Here is a 13505-nt window from a genome sequence, read left to right as displayed (position 1 = left end):
GAGCACGTAGTACTTTATAAATGAGGTGTGACTTTTTAGTTTGAAAGAGCGCCATTGTTTTCAATCATGCTCGCAGGAAACGAAGGTGTGATCTTTTCTGTAGAACAACTATCAGTCTGGAAATGAAATAAGGTTTTGAAGAGTTTTAAATTTTAAGCAGAGTGCAGACATTTTTAGTAATGGTCCAGCTAAGAAGCAGGCAGAAAAATGATAGCCCACGGCAATAGCGTCGGTTAATTTAAGGTACTAAAATTTTTAATCAAATTAAATTTGGTGTTCTCATTGGTCTAAGCAACTAAAAGCGCGAAATTTGAATTTCAATGAAAAATTTAATCAACTTGCCGTCTAACAAAATAAGATTTTGTTTTGTAGACAAAATCATTATGGCTTCAAAAACTATGTATGTAAATATCGTTAAGATTCTATGCGCCATTTGCAGTAAAATTGAGATTATGGCACAATGCATGCAGTACGAGGTCCGACAGCGACCTGCGATCAAAAAGATACCGCTTGGGCTGTCAAATTTCTGATTGAACACACACTAGTCGCGTCGCAGATTAGTCGCAAATCATGCGGACATGATATTTTGCCGGATTATTTGATTTGCTTACCTTTGTAGCATGGCTTCATCAGGAAAATGGAAGTTTCTAGACCAGAACTCTGAAGCTGGGTCATCTTCAAAGAAAAGGGCTTCTTCTGTAAGTGCTTATTTTGGTAAAACTTGTTTGCAGTCAAATTGTGGATGTGTATCACGCAGAACCATAATTATTCCCCACAACTTGATCACAATTTGGTGATCCATTTTTGCCCACATAGAAATCTCGTTTGGTGAAGCTGTATGGAAAGAACAACTTGTCTAATAACAAGTTAAGGGCCTTGGACGCCTTTTCAAAGGGTAAAGATTTTGGCAAAATCTCCTGTGACCTGAGAATACAAAGGGCGACTGCCGAGGTTTATACGATCGATACGTTCACCGCCGGTAAAGACATCGACATGGACCGCTTGTCAGAGCTTCTTCAAATTACCAAGGAGTCATTTTCTCAAATTCAACGATTGTTATCTTCGAAAGACCGCCTGAATAAAGTTAAAGAAGCTCTCCCTGAAGTCTCTTACAACCAAATTCGTTTTGTTCTGGCATGCATGATCAGAGATGTTGAGATGTAAAATGATGATACTCAGTCCAATTGAGTCAGTATCCTGTATGAAACATTTTATATTTGAGACTTTTTATTTTGACATTATAGCAGATTATTTGTACGAAAGACAAAAATAAATGTTTTAACGCAATAAATTTGTTTCAAACCTGCACACTGCCTTTTAGTGATATGAAAACTACGGGAAGGTGGAGGTGGGGTGGGGCAGGGGTCTTTGACCATGTAACAACATACTCTAGTTTCATTTGCCGGGGAGGTGGGGTTACTGGGGTGGGTAGGATAAAAAAGTGAGGCTGCAGACGTGCTATGTTCAACATAATGTAATGATGTTTTTCTCTGAAAATCACAATATCAATTTCATGTAAGATGCATTTAACTTTACACAATGTTTCACCTTTATTGGTGAAAGAAAACTACAACAACATTCCAAGATTGAGGGATTTCATCTCCAAAGTGACAAAATTGTTTGAAGAAATTGTTGCCTTTTCCAATAACTTCGTAAATTCTTAAAAATGTATTTGTACCTATATTCAAGCATTTCATAGCAAAAACTAAACTATTTCATGACTGTTTATTCCAAAAAAAAAAACTATTGAGCAAACAAATATCCATGGTTCAGAGTTCAAAAATAAAAATAAATTAGAAAAATGATTTCAATGACTTACATGATTCATGAACTACGCATAACAACTGAACTATGCAAAATTTGCTAAACCATTTCAAGTATTTCAATACTGACAAACAAGTCAAAGATAATAATGCAAGTGAATCTAGCAGCTGCATGTTTTGTTTACAATGCATAATTGTCATTTCCATCCACTTTTTTTCACCCCATACATTATCATGCTTAGCGTAAATGCACCTAAAATATTGCATTGCACAAGCTTCATTGGTTCTTTACTTGCAAATAACCTCAGTCATTGAGCCAATAGTGAGGGGGCATTGCCAATGAAAATTCATCATCTTGTCGATCCACTCTGTAAATGCCTCTCCATTTCCAGGATGCACACTTACAATCAAGGCTCCACTGTCTTTATGGGAATGGGAGTCTAAAAAGTACAAGTTTCCACTGTCACACATTAGGAACATTGTCCTTTCAGAAGAGAAAAATAAATGGCAACTTCTCTGAGCTCCAAGTGCTAATGAATTTAGATATTCAGCAAGTAATTCCTTTGAAGAACCAAAGAAATCTTTTTGTTGTCCCAAGCATGCCACACCACATTCTTCTCCTGCAATTTCGACTGCTTCATCTGCATTCGCATTTACTCCTTCATGGTCAAACAACTCATCGTGTAAATCATTCCAGGATGTTATTGCCCACTTTAAGACCTCTCTCCAAACATTGGACAATGTCAATCCTTGCTTTGGGACCAGGAGACCTTTTGATGCCACTTGGCCAAAATACAAACAAATGAAGGCACAGGCATTACTACCATTCCTGCCTCCAATTGTTGACTGACTGAAGTCTTCAGGAAATGACCACTCTGTCACCATTTTGTTGAATTTTGAGAGATGGCCACAAATACTGGCAGGTTGTATAGTAGGTGGTACACTGGCCAGGGAAGTGGATGACAGGACACTGGCTGATTGCGTGGCACTTGGTACACTAGCTGATTGCGTTGCACTAGATACACTAGCTGATTGCGCGGCACTTGATACACTAGCTGACTGCGTGGTACTTGATACACTAGCTGATTGCGTGGCACTTGATACACTAGCTGATTGTGTGGCACTTGATACACTAGCTGATTGTGCGGCACTTGATACACTAGCTGATTGTGTGGCACTTGATACACTAGCTGATTGTGGCACTTGATGCACTAGCTGATTGCGTGGCACTTGATACACTAGCTGATTGTGCGGCACTTGATACACTCACTGATTGTGGCACTTGATGCACTAGCTGATTGCGTGGCACTTGATACACTAGCTGATTGTGTGGCACTTGATACACTAGCTGACTGTGCGGCACTTGATACACTCACTGATTGTGTGGCACTTGATGCACTAGCTGATTGCATGGCACTTAATACACTAGCTGATTGCATGGCACTTGATACACTAGCTGATTGTGCGGCACTTGATACACTCGATGATTGTATCGCACTAGATACACTAGCTGATTGCGTGGTACTTAGTACACTGGCTGATTGTGTGACACTTGGTACACTGGCTGATGGAGTAGCATGTGCTACACTGGCCGATGGTGTGACTGGTTGTACAGTAGGTGACACTGTGGGTAGTGTTACTGTAACAGATGACACTCTAGCTGGTGTCCTAACACCAGCCATACTTGGTTGTGCCACAGTAGTTGGAACGCGTGCTGCTGCTGCAGAATAGAGTACTCCAGCCTGAGCAGTGGTTTGTTTGTTCTTGCAGTGGTAGCTGCTCCACCATGACTTGATCTGGGTGGCTGAGAGAACTTCTAAGCCTGCTTCTTCCATTGCTTTCATCACATCTTTTGGTTCAGCTCTAATGCAGTTTACTGCTTGTCTATTATAAAATTCAATCATTATATCTTTCTGAGCTTGGCTGAATATGGTTCTCTTTCCTGTGCTATGCTTTAACGCATACCCCATTTCTGGTCGCTGTGAGGGGTACTGGTCAACCTCCAATGGAATTAGAGTCGCAGCTGCTGGTGGTTCCATTGTGTGTTGGATAAATCGTATAGCATAGCTTTCTTGACCGGAGCCTGAGAAAGGTGATGGACAGCTCGGTTCAGGTTCTGAGTCATCATCTACTACTGTTGCTCCGGTTACACCTGCAATTGGAACTTGACGTCCAGAGATATGAGAAAGCTGAACCTTTGTCTTGCTTATTGTCTGCGACATGCCAGCCAAGGATCTTAAGATTATACCACCACTTAATGCACCTTCAACCGGAAATGTGAAATTTCCATACAGGGAAATGTCTTTCAGTGTGCCTACTTTCTTAGCCTTGGACCGATCAATTGTCAACTTCTTACAGGATGCATTCTTCATTGTCTGCAAGAAAAAAAATTAAAGTGGTCAAGTTTAATTTTCTCAATGATATTGTGAGAGTATAAAAATACTCTAAACACATACATAGATTGCAAGTATAAAAAGGCTTCATACTAAATATCTTACAAACTTGCAAGATGTAATATGCACTTGCATAACACCCAGAAAAATCTAAATACCCCTTGTTATAGTAATTGCATTTCATATTTTTGCTAAATGCATTTCATATTTCTGACAATGAAATGTTTGTGATAAACATCACCTGTTAAGGTGCCCTTTGACCAACCATATGATCCATTTATTTATGTTTGAAGTACAAAATCCAATTAGATAAAAGTCACTTGTGGCCTTTTCCCCATTACTTTAATTCACTGAGATTCAAAAAATTACCTTAACCAAATCAGCAATTTGTTCCCCACTTTCCAAGTCATTTCCTAAACGTACCCATCGTACAATTTTATGGCTGATGTGGGCAAAATGGGAATCCAGCCTAGACTTGCCCTCTCCTGCCTCAAAATTGTTGTACAGTGGAACCTCGATTTAACGAACCTCTATTTAACGAAGTCCTCGATATAATGAACGATTTTCTTCAGCCCGGCCAAAATTACAGTAAAATGTATGGAGCAAAACCTCGATATAATGAACCTTGATATAACAAAATCCTCGTTATGACGAACACAATCCAGATGCCCAAACGTAAAATATACCTCAATATAACGAATAAATGTCAACATGTGACGAAAGATGAATGCAAAACAAACTAACAAGGATGACATTTCTTTAATCCTGTAACACGAGGGCAACAGCCCATTACAGCTGTTTACATAATTTCATACAAACATAAAAGCATCTACATTTCGACTTTATCCTCTTTGTCTTTTATGAGTTCTATTAACTTCTTTATCTTTGATGGCTTCTTGTGGCAAAAGGAATAAATTGCTAGAATTTCGAGTCCAATGCCCTTATTTCTTCGTTTACCAGCCACTTCCACTGATATTTGCCCTCCGTGCTTTAAAAATAAATGGAAGACACGTGAAAGTGTCAATGGCACATGGCCCATGGTCTGAAGCGTCCCTTCTGTCCCTTCCTGGTCTTGAACCCGTCTAACGGCAACAGCATGGGTGTCGTGTGGGTTGTCAGGCTCGTGCTGCATAAAATATAGATGTAAAATCACTCAGTTTGCTCATAATCTGTCAAAACTACAAACGATTCCTTTTAAGGGCTTACCTCACAATCCAGAACTTCACCAACAGCTGCATCCCAGATATCTTTATACGCATGGTAGCCTCGAATACAAGATCGAAAAGAATATGTTGTGTTGCTCATTGCTGTATGTTTTAAAACTCAACAAGTCGCTTCACTGTTTCGCTACCTGTCGCTAGTTTCACAGTGAATAGCGAGAGAACTTCAATTTCCTGTGAAAGTTGACATGATACCCTGTTGAGCAATCAAAAGGTGTTAGATTCCAAAAATTCCAGCACGTCCTGCAATACCTTGCCGTATTTTGTGCCTTTATCTCTCTGTTGAATTTGGCACTTTTCATCGAAAGCAGTTTAATACCTATGGCAAGCCTAGAGAGTGCAGCAGAAGAAAGCGTAATAGTTCCCATTCCTAGTGCTTCCACATCGCGGTCACAGTCCAAAAAAAAAGAGACCAAGAAGAGAAGGGTGCTGACATTGGAAGAGAAGTATAAACTGGTTAAAGCAATCAAGGATGGGGAGAAAAACACTGTCGCTGCAAAGTGTTTTGATCCTCCTTTGTCTCAGTCTACAATCTCGACCATTATGAAGAAAAAGGATGAGATTATTAGTGCCTATGAAGGAGGATTCTTCACAGACAAATGAAAGAAGATGAAGCAGGTGACTTTTCCAGATCTTGACAAAGCACTGTCTGAATGGTTTTGGAAGGTTCAAGGTATGAACATCCCAGTTAGTGGAACGCTGCTGCAAGAAAAAGCCCTGTATTTTGCACAACAGTTAGGGTATGAGAACTTCAAGGCAAGTAATGGCTTTCTAGAAAAATTCAAGGAAAGACAGGGAATTACAGGCCAAGCTGTATGTGGTGAAGAGAAAAGCGTAGATCCTGATATTGTCGAAAATTGTAGCGAGTGTCTCCCAGATATTTGCCGCAGCTATAGCATGAAGGATCGTTTCAATGCTGACGAAACAGGATTTATGTGGAAAGCTACCCCTACTCAAATGCTTAACCTGAGAGGAGAAAAGTGCACCGGTGGTAAGAGAAGTAAAGATTGTGTGACAGTCCTTGTGGCCTGCAACCAGGATGGCACAGAGAAGCTACCCCTACTTGTGATAGGGAAATATGCCAGACCCAGGTGTTTTAGGAACAGTAACATGAACTTGCTCCACGTGACCTATGAGTCTCAAAGAAAAGCCTGGATGGACAGCGTTTTGTTTGAAAAATGGGTCCATCAAATTGACCGACGAATGAGAGTAGCAAACTGCCATATTCTGTTATTTTTAGATAACTGTACTTCACATGTTATTGTCAATGGCCTGACAAACACAAAGCTCATCTTCTTTCCACCTAACTGCACAAGCAAGCTTCAACTGGCAGACCAAGGCATAATCCAGAACCTTAAGGTAAATTATCACAAGACAATGATCAGGCAGATGTTACAGTGTTTAGATGACAATAAACCTGTCAAAGAAATCGACCTCAAGGATGCTGTCTTTATGATGGCCAAAGCCTGGGACAATATAAGCACCACGACAATCAAAAACTGCCGGAAAAAAGCAGGATTCCCAGTTGAAGTAGCGGAGCCCTCACACGATCCTTTTGAGTCAGACGAGGAAGATGAAGATGCCAATGAAACTGGTGTCGGTCTATGGGGAAACATTACCCACCATTTTCCCTCTCTTGCAGAGATATCATTCAGTCACTTTGTATCCCTTGATAACAATGTTGTAACCAAAAGCCAACCGACGGAGGAAGATGTAACACGGGAAGCCCTGAAGGCAGTCCAAAACGTGGAATCGATGAGTCATGAGGAAGAAGATGGAGATTCAGATGCAGACATCTCTAAAGTGGAGCCAAAACCACTTAGTCTGGTCGAAGCTAGCGAGGCTGTGACAGGGCTTCGCAATTTGATTTTGTCATTCAACAAGACAAGTGCAAAAGAAAAAGGAATTTCTGCACTCCCTTTCTTCTATGGAAGATACATTCCTACGAATGGCAACAAAACCACAGAGACAATCTTCACTAAAAGAATTTTTTGATTAAGAGTCCTAATTGGACTAGAACAGTGTTAAAATTGTTACCGTTTTGTTTAATATCATGTTCATTTTTCTTAAACGGAGGACGCATTTTTTACTGATGACAAAAAAACCTCCATTGGAAGTAATCTTTTATTAGCGTCTCAATATAGATGTGTATTTATGTTTTTTATATGTAGTTTTAAGCAGTTTTGTTTGCCTGTGCAATTTCTAAGTGCCGTAGCTATGTACATATCTGTACAGTACATAGTTACATAGACATTAAAGAAAGAGTGCTTATTAGTAATTGTTCAGATCCAGAAATGCTGGGTAGTGCTATCTAACACCAATGAAAATTAATTATTAACTAACCTCTATATAACGAACATTTTGGTTGTTTTTCCGAAAATTCGTTAAATTGAGGTTTTCGATTTAACGAACCCTCGATATAACAAACAAATTTCCCCAGTCCCTTGGCACTTCGTTAAATCAAGGTTCCACTGTACTCCTTGAGCGTAAAATTGAATACACTGTTCACCTCAGCCAGGTAGCACAGAGCTCTACTGTTATGGTAATGGGGACCATTGTCTAAAAAAAATAAACAGCACAGTACATATATGTAAGTTAAAATTTTTTGAATGGAATGGATCTTTTCTATGATCAATTTTAAGAACAATGCCACTTTAGATAACTTTAACTTCTTCAAATGAAAAGTGTATGACACATGTAGATTCCCAAAGTGCCTATTCCCAACAATGGTCAAGGTTTTACTGGCAAGAAAACACCTTGGAAGCTAATTTTCCTTACAAAATAAACTTTGTTTCCTTACCAGAAAACAAGTAGACAGAAAAGCCCGGATATACTGACTCCAGCCACTTGAAACCAATGTCCAGGCCACTTTGTGTGAACCAAGCATCTTGTTTGGTGTCATCAGACCGTAAGTCAATAACCTCAATATTTCACAGACCCTCTCCTACCTACGTGCACATGTATGGAAAAGAAGAATGAGTAAAGCTTACTTACATTTATTCACTCAAAATGAGTCCAACAATAAATCCAACACTGCATTTGGGAAATACCGGTAGACTAAAATTAAAAATATCAACCCTTAAACAAATTGACACACACAAAATGAGCTTAATACCTACTGACAGAGCCTGTATATGATTTGACAGGTTATGTCATGAAGAAAATAAACAAAATACAACCAATGATCCCCAATCCTGAATAAAACTGAGGCTATCAAACTATACAATGTAGAGTCAAAGAACTCTGTGTTGGCACATCCGCCCACAACGTATTCATTTACGTTTACTGAAGTCTCTACAGACCAATGCCTATTTTATTTTTTCCAATAATAATCAATGTTAATAAATTATGGCTTATAAGTGAATCAGGAAAGAAAACTGGTATGGATAAATTGTTTACCTGAGCAATAGCAAAGAATCCATGAAGGGAGATCCCTCTCTTATCATACCACTCTCACTGATTCTCTCTTATTCTCATTCGAAGCTCAACCTTCATTTTGTAATCTATTATGACCACAATTTCTCCTGGTGCAAGGTTGTCAAGGATGTATTGGTAGTATCCACCTTGATGTTTGGTGCGAATCAAATGTGCAAGGTACTCTTTATGATTTGTTACGACCTCCTTCCAGTTCTTCAAAAGCATGTCCCTCTTTTCCTCTGATTGCCAACCCTCTCCACTCCCTCAGTGACTTGGTTTCTCAACTCATTGAACTTTTCTAAGACTGGTGAAAGGTGATCATGTTGTGACTGACAATCCCCAAGAGCATAGTCAAGGCACAGTTCAGCACAAGTGGAATGCCTCTCAACCTAGAATCAAAATAAGTATTGGAGTGAAGCAACATTAGGCAAACATCAAATCTGTTAGTGGTACCTGGACCACTTCTTATGTTCTATAAATAAAGGTGCCAAAGGTACATGAACATTGTACATGTAATGTATGTGTAACTTTTCTGATTATTTACAAAGCATAAGAACAGATTTAGGGATTTTTTTTACCAACATACTGTATAAATAATATCATAGTTTTCCTTAATGGATGGGACATTGTTCAAGAAGAAATGCTTTGCAACTTTGCTTTGTTCTTCAGTAATGTGTATAGGGCTGCAAATCACAAGAAACATTTGGTCTGACATCACAGTAATTTGCACTTTGCTTTACTTTTACTTCTTACAAAAACCACATCCCTGTACAATCCTGTATTGAGAACCAAAGAACATCAATATGAATTTTTCAAGCCAAAAAGGATAAATACTCAAAAACAAAACAAACCCAAATTTTTTGAAAAAATAATATTTTAAAGTCTACAATGCTACATTTATATGCTGTATGTGATTATTTACAAACATAGCAAACATTACACCTGTACCTGTTTACTAAATTTCACTTTGAGAAACTTTTGATATTCTCTGCAGACTTTTACAAGCTGGAGGTGTGAATCAGCCAGAACTCCTTCATTCTTTAGGTCATCAAGGAGGGAAAGGAGGGAGTCAAAGTTAGAATGACCAAAATCGTCACATAGGTTGCACAGGCCAGCAAGCATTGAGTTTGAACGGAAATTCTTTGGAACATGAGCATAAATGTAACTTCGCTTTACACCATTAGGAAATTTCAGCTGGTATTGCTGAATGACATCTTTGATGTCGCACTGCCAGTAGCGAACACCTGTCTCTTTGCCATCCACAAGAACACTTCTACACGATGATGGTCATGAGATATCATCTTGGTGAAGGAATTCCTGAAATTCCTGAATTATTTCAGGATTCACAGCTTGCCTGGTAAACTTCAGTCCATCTTGAGGGACACCACCCCTGCCAAACAATATGGCATGTACTCTAGCAGCTGTGATGGTGCTTTTTGAGCAATGGAAATACGATTGCAGTACTGATTGGCTGAAGTCCCATGCCACAATTGAAAGAAGTCTTCGTCGTTCATCACTGCACTTGCTTACTCATCCAATAACTTTCACCATCTCCGTTCTACTCTTTTTTCCCCTGAATGTCTGCCTCATTTACTTCCAATTTGCTTTCTTTCATACCCCTGCCAATCAATAACTTCTGAGAAACTTTTGCTCTCTGAGCATGAATTAGCTTGCTGGTTTCCTGGTCTTTGGATTCCATGTAATCTCTTGCCAATGATCTCAAGAATTTATCGTCATTTCCAGTTTGAGAAGGCCTTTGAAACAAATCTTTATAATTGGTCTGGAACTTTTTACGCTGAATAATGTCTCTCATCATAGCATGAGCTCCAACCTCACCGAGAGAAGTATAGTCTGTCACAAGATTCTCTATTTTATCTAAGATTTCATTTTGTAGGTCTCGTTTTCGCCGTTCTTGAAGTGCTTCGTAGCTGAATCGAAGATTTGTCTCTTCAGGACACTGACATGCTTTGTCTTGTGGAAGTGCTGCAATGTCCAAAGCTGGCAATTCATTAGCTGCTGCCTCCACATCAACATCAAAACGATTTTGATCCCGTTTTTGATATGGACCATCGTTAAAGAACTGCGATTCCTCTTCTTGTGCATCTATCACAGTCTAACAATACAATATTTCGAGCTTTTAGTATTCTGAAAATACTGGTCTTTCACAGGCAGGAAATACTTCAAGCATCGGTAAGATTTGGAAAAACAATGGGTGCGAATTTCTCAAAATTTAGTACAGCTTACCTGGAGTGTTTCGCATCTTCTTTGAAGCTTAATTCTGTCCCAGCAGAAACTACAAATCTTCCTTTTTCGTTCTTTGTGTCCAGAGAAACTAAACCTTCCTATAGCACAGAACTTTTCCTTGGCGTAAGTTGTTTGAAACATCTCTTTGATGCTCGCATCTCCGTGACCCCATTCAACAAAGCTTTGTGAAGGGCATTTAAGATGGTTTACCGACGATTAAATACTATGAAATTGATTTCTTTATAATAAAAAACTCCGATAGACTGTAATATATAGATTTCACAAATATAAGGTGAAGATTTTTGCTTTAGATGTCCAGGGAAGCACCTTTTCAATCGCAAACCAAAATGGCGTCGCGAGTGATACATCACGTTTTAGTCTCTAACTTTTGATTGGCACATAGAACAATGCCCCAATTTGGCCGAGAGACTGAGATCAAGGGCACGGGGAGGAAGAAGTCCAAAAAAGCCTTTTTTTCATTTTTTCCCATCTTTTTTCGACATTTTTCTTCATTAGCCAATCAGATGCCTCGATTAGAGTGAAGTTAAAAATTAATATTTCGTAGCTTTTAATCACTTTTGCCACTGGGCTGCCTGCTTCTTAGGCGGACCATTACTTAAAACATCTTAACGCAACTTATGCTAGCAAATATCGCAATGAATAATCCTCAAGCAGGTTATACACTGTAATTAAACCCATTTTACATTTATTTACACTCATTTACACATGTTTTTTTTTCCCACACTGCCTCCTCCCTCTGGCTCCTCATCTTTTCTCTTCATTAACTTGCCTACGTAAGATATTGATGACATAAATTAAAATTTTATGCGCTTGCAGTTATTCCATGTATTTCTAATAAATGTATCAAATTCTGGTCACCTTGCTATCCACTAGAAAGTCTCGCTACCACGAAAACACGTCGAACGGCTTCCAATTCACTAACTTGCTACTTCTCGCCTCCAAAAAGCAGTTTTCGCTAGTTTCGCAGGCTCAAACACAAAGATAATAGATTTCTATCAAGCGAACACAGTTCTGTTCGCGTTTCGTGTGGGATGCAAGCATTGTTATCAGACACAGGTTTGTTGTCCTCACTCCCACCAGAGAAAACTTCAACTTGTGCTGTGCTTATCCCAAAGATTATTATGAAGAGTCTCAAATTTAGCTAATTCAAAATGAATATTTACCATTTTAATGCAACTCCTGTATCGTTGGCTGCTCTGCAATGAAACAAAGGGCCAGAATAACCATTTGGTCCCTGTAAAGGTGACAGATGCAAAAAAATTAACTCATTAGTGAAAAATAAAGCATTAAACATCAGCTATGAACATAAGAATTCACTACTTACCAACGCACAAACTCGTTTTCCGACGGTGACCTTGTCTGAAAATGAATAAAAATATAGTGAAACCTTTTATTAAGGCCAAACGCATTTCCAGTCCATTTTTCGAGCACTGAAGTTACAAGTTGTCTTAGAATATTGCCAGTGGAAATGGATGTCAAACTACTTTTGCAGACAATTTATTGCCTTGCACAAGCTACTGGTGTACACAACGGTAACATAACCTAAGATTGTGCAAATGCACGAAATTCCTGTTTTTGTGCATTAGCACACAGAAAAAGATGTGAAAGGCACAACTGATGCACAGTTCAGGCACAGGTCACCAGCGTGTACTATTGGAATATGGTGCATGCTTATGATACTGAATGTGTGGCTTTGCTATAGCTATGTTCTAATGCAAGTTAAATACAAGAATTTTACTTAAAGCATCTAATAAGGTCAGGTGGTCTTCCAGAAGGGCCCCCATTTCTATAAAATCTGCTACATTGCAGTCTCTGAATGTAAGCTACAATGAAAGTTTGAAACAACAGTTGTTACACCGATATAGCGTGCTGTTGAATCTTACCAATTGCGATTCCTCCCGCGTGTCCTCTGACATTTCTAGAAATCGACTGAAAAAATCAAACGAAGTGTTCAAAATGACAGAACATGTGTTCTTGTTCTGTGAAAATCAAAAGTGCCGGAAGTGTGAATCTGGACACGACTTGATTTCAGGCTCCTTTGGGTATGGTCTCGGCAATAACCATGCTCTTTTGACCCAGACACCTTGCAGTTTAAAAGTTTGGAACTTTTGAATTTAATTTTAATTATGCCACTAGATCTTAAACTACTTTTTTTTTACTTTTTCGTAGTTCATCAAGCGTGAACCTGATGAGCACAAGTAGAGAAATGGCAGCAGGAAATGGACAAGGGCTAATGTATTAGAAATGAGGGACTGCTCGTGGTCAATTAAAAAAAATCTTTACAGTGCTATGGTAAAAGGTTTAGTTGTTGAATAATAAGAGAAGCATGTTCATAAACAACAAACAACTATTGTTATGATAACACATGCAATTATATCATGGCACTTGAGCAAGAAGTGTCATTTTTACAAAACCCATGCCTTGCATGTTAAAAAGAGTGGGTCAAT

The 13505-nt window shown here is 38.9% G+C and overlaps 1 long non-coding RNA gene across 1 annotated transcript in view; it reads left to right on the top strand.

Moving 5' to 3' along the window:
• The window catches only part of LOC149115145 (uncharacterized), a 71337-nt gene that overhangs the window by 54792 nt on the left and 3040 nt on the right, over positions 1-13505 (top strand). Inside the window, exon 2 of the long non-coding RNA XR_016205996.1 lies at positions 13228-13350. This is a non-coding gene — a long non-coding RNA (uncharacterized LOC149115145). The remainder of the gene's footprint in view (positions 1-13227; positions 13351-13505) is intronic.

The sequence above is a fragment of the Orbicella faveolata genome, unplaced genomic scaffold (assembly GCF_042242905.1).
Source record: "Orbicella faveolata isolate gen_17 unplaced genomic scaffold, um_ofav_v1 contig_13, whole genome shotgun sequence".
NCBI classification, from domain to species: Eukaryota; Metazoa; Cnidaria; class Anthozoa; order Scleractinia; family Merulinidae; genus Orbicella; species Orbicella faveolata.
This window is presented reverse-complemented; position numbering and strand designations above follow the sequence as displayed.